Genomic DNA, 4,055 nt, shown 5'->3' with positions numbered 1-4,055 from the left:
CTTCACTCTCCAAGATGTCTGGCTCAAGGTCAGCAACCACACTACCTGGGGTGTACGAGACCTCCATATCTTTCTGGTATAATTCCTCTGTGTATTCTTGCCACCTCTTCTTGATGTCTTCTGCTTCTGTTAGGTCCTTTCCACTTTTGTCCTTTATTATGGTAATCTTTGTACGAAATTTTCCTTTCATGTCTCCAATTTTCTTGAACAGATCTCTGGTTTTTCCCTTTCTGTTGTTTTCCTCTATTTCTTTGCATTGCTCATTTAAGAAGGCCCTCTTGTCTCTCCTTGCAATTTTTATTTTAAATCTGCATTCAATTTCCTGTATCTTTCACTATTATGTTTAGGATTAAAAATATAGTATTGGATATATGTTGGAGTTTAATAACAGGAACATTCACAGCTCCTACCCATGTTCCATAATCAAAAGGTTTTTTTTATTTGTTCTGTTTTCACAGGAAAATGCTGAAGCTCATTGCCAGCACCTCCCACCCCTCACCCCTAAACCCCACCCCGAATCTGCCCCCCTCGCCCCTCTCCTCTGCTCCCCATCCCTGCCCGTCCCGGAATTTGCCCCCTACCCACCAATGATCATCCCCCAATATGCTCCCCCGCCCCCAGACATCCGCCCTGAAGCCATCCCCCTCCCCCCTAACACCCCCTAGTTGCCTCCCTGAAAATACCCCCTCCCCCTGAGTCCCCCTCTGAATTTGCCCCTCCCCCTGCTCCCTCTCCCCTCAACCCATCCCCGAATATGCCCCCTACCCAACAATCATCATCCCCCAGTATGCTCCCCCGCCCCCATACATCTTCCCTGAAGAGATCCCCCCTCCCCCCTGACACCCACCCCCCTGAATGCCTCCCTGAAAATACCCCCTCCCCCTCCGAAATTGTCCCACTCCTCTGCTCCCTCTCCCTTCAACCCACCCCTGAAAATGCCCCTTCCCCCCTTACATTTTCCCAAGATATGCCCCCTACCCTCCTGATCCCCTCCCTAAATATACCCCCTTGCCCCTGACACCATCCTATATGTCCCCTCCCCCTTAAACTCTCCCTAAATATGCCCCCCTTAATCCTTCCATGACTATGCCCCCTCCACCCCTTCCCTCCTCCCTCACCTTGCCCCCTCCACCCCTTCCCTCCACCCTCACCTTGCCCCCTCCACCCCTTCCCTCCTCCCTCACCTTGCCCCCTCCACCCCTTAGCCCCACCCTCACCATGCCCCCTCCACCCCTTCCCTCCTCCCTCACCTTGCCCCCCCCACCGCTTAACCCATTCTCCCTCAATTTGCCCCCTCCACCCTTTAATCCCTCCCACATGCCCCGTCACCCCCTGAAATGCCCCCTTTACATGTCCCCTTGCCCCCTGAGCCCTCCCTTCAAGAGACCCTTTATTTCCCTTTTAACCCCTGCCCCCATCCCAGCTCTGTCCCCTCCCCCCCTTAATACCTCCCTCAACCTGCCCCCTCCCTCCCTGGTACCTTCCCACAACGTGCCCTGTCCCTCCCTTAAACGGCCCCATGCCATGCCCCCTTGCCCTCTGAGCCCTCCCTTCAAAATACCCTCCCTGAACCTGCCCCCTCCCCCCTTATACCCTCCCTGAACCTGCCCCCTCCCCCTAAACCCCTCCCTAAACCTGCCCCATGGGTATACCCCTGAAATGTGGCACGAGTACGATGAAGATTGACTGCGGTATGAAGAACCCGAGCTGGGCCAGCATCACCTATGGAGTGTTTCTCTGCATTGACTGCTCTGGGGTTCACCGGTCGCTGGGTGTGCATCTCAGCTTGATTTCAACTGGAGCTGGTTTCAGCTGAGGTGTATGCAAGTGGGTAGCAATGCCAATGTGACTGCCTTTTCCCGCCAGTATGGTTGCACCACCACAGATACCAGTGCCAAGTATATTAGCCACGCAGCCCAGATGTACGGGAGAAGATCCGGCAGCTGGCAGCTGCTGCAATAGCAAAGTATGGGAATGATCTCCTGATTGGTGGGATGAGTGGAGCTCCAGGCCACTCTCCAGAAAAGAGTGATGCCGATTTCTTCTTGGAACATACACAGGGCTTGTAATACCTGGGATGTCACTGAAACAGGCCAGAGCACAGTGGAGCCTTCACTAGAATTGGAGAGAACAGCAAAGTCTACTGAGAAGAATGAAACTCAACAGCCTGACCAGGGTCCATCCATCGACCTGCTGAGCACTTCTCCTAAAGGGTCTCTTGAAATAAAACCTTCACTCATTGGAAAGAAGAAGCCAGGTGCTACAAAGAAAGGGCTGGGGGCCAAAAAGGATCTTGGAGCTGAAATTCACTGAAATTGAACGACAGGCCCAGATGGCTGAAAAGATGAGGGAACAACAGGCTGCAGAGTGCAAGAAGCAAGCTGAGGAGTCCCTAGTTGCCTCAATGAGACTGGCATACCAGGAGTTGCAGATTGATTGGAAGGAGAAGAAACTCCAGAACCTGGAAGGAAAAGAGCGTGAACAAGCTGAGAGGCTGGGCATGGGATTGGTGTCCAGGAGTTCCATCTCACACTCTGTCCTTTCCAAGATGCAAAAGATAAAATAAGAAACACCAGTGACTGCAAAGTCCTCTCGGTCCCAGCTGGATATGTTTGAAGACACTGGAAGTTTTACATCCGGACCACCCAAGTACAAAAATAATCCCTTCTCGTTAGGAGATGCTTTTGGCTCGCAGTGGGAAACAGACAACACCTGGAGGATTGACAAAGGGGAAGAGGAGACAGACATCACTATCTCCAGTATTCGGCCCATTGGTGAAAGACCCACTAACAGAAGAGAGACAGAGAGCAAGATCTCAGTAGTAGTCCAGTGAAGCTCGACAGAAGTTTGCTGGGGCCAAAGCCATCTCTGGGGCCAAGCCGATGCTGAGTATGAGGCCGCATCCCGACTCCAACAACTCTCTGGCACCAATGCCATCAGCTCTGCTGATCTGTTTGGAGAGTCTGAGACAGGGAACTCAGGTGGTGTTTCAATTGGAAATGTACTGCCTGCTGCTGATATTGCCCAGTTCAAGCAAGGGGTGAAGTCTGTTGCTGGCAAGATGGCTGTTCTAGCCAATGGTGTGATGAACTCCCTTCAGGATCGCTATGGCTCCTATTGAGGATTCAGGAGAGACTTTGCAGCTTGTGGCCATCAGCAAAACACCAAGTGCACCTTGAGTCTACCTGGAAGAATTGAACAGGGTTACTTTTTAGTCGAGCATGGCTGGGGGCTGCTTGAGGAGAGAAGGAGAAATGGACATGCCTGGCACTTGCTCAAAACTCTCTGAACATTATTTTCTGTTTGGAAATGACCCCAACCTTCACCTAATGGAATATTGGCCCTTCCAATATATGACTCAGGTTGGAGTGATAATATTTTTTGGTATATTTGGTTTATATTAGGCCTTCCAAACAATTTTGCTAAAGATAAGATGAAGGACAAGAAAACCTATAGATTAAAGCCAAAATGAGAATTCTAGGTATGAATGTCAAGGGGTTAAAAGAAAATAAAAAAACAAATCCTAACACTCAAATATCTACAGTCATTAAAGGCTGATATAGGTCTATTACAGGAAACACATTTGACAGAACAAGGGGCTCAAACTTTGAAATGTCAATGGGTAAAAGAAGTTCTTTCAACAAACTTAGATGAAAATGCTTGGGGAGTCACAATTTTATTTAGGAAAGGCTGGCCTTATGAAATACAAGATATAATAAGAGAGGAAGATGGTCGATGCTTAATAATTGTAATTAAAACAGAAGGGACAGAAATAGCAATAGTAAATGTCTATGCCCCAAACACTGGTGACCATAAGTTTATTCACAACTTCTTTAAGAGATTAAGCTTTCTATCGTATCAGCACTTACTTGATAATGGGTGGAGACTTTAATGAAATTTTAGATCCACAGATGGACACCACCTCAGTTAGGTGGAAATATGGGAAAGTTTGGAAGGAAACGGCAAATAGGTTTCTTCATCATCACACCTGCCCTAGAAAAGGGCTGGGTTAGAACCGCAAATGTTTAATGGTTTTTGTATTTGTATTTATTAAA

At 48.9% G+C, this 4,055-nt stretch overlaps 1 pseudogene; it reads left to right on the top strand.

Annotated features, from left to right (window-relative positions):
• The first annotated feature begins 1,652 nt into the window (after positions 1-1,652).
• LOC132592686 (ADP-ribosylation factor GTPase-activating protein 2 pseudogene) lies at positions 1,653-3,319 on the top strand (annotated as a pseudogene).
• Positions 3,320-4,055: the final 736 nt, after the last annotated feature.

The sequence above is a fragment of the Zootoca vivipara genome, chromosome Z1 (assembly GCF_965207765.1).
Source record: "Zootoca vivipara chromosome Z1, rZooViv2.hap1.1, whole genome shotgun sequence".
Classification (NCBI taxonomy): Eukaryota; Metazoa; Chordata; class Lepidosauria; order Squamata; family Lacertidae; genus Zootoca; species Zootoca vivipara.
The sequence above is the reverse complement of the archived record's forward strand: the minus strand, read 5'-3'. Positions and strand labels throughout refer to the sequence as shown.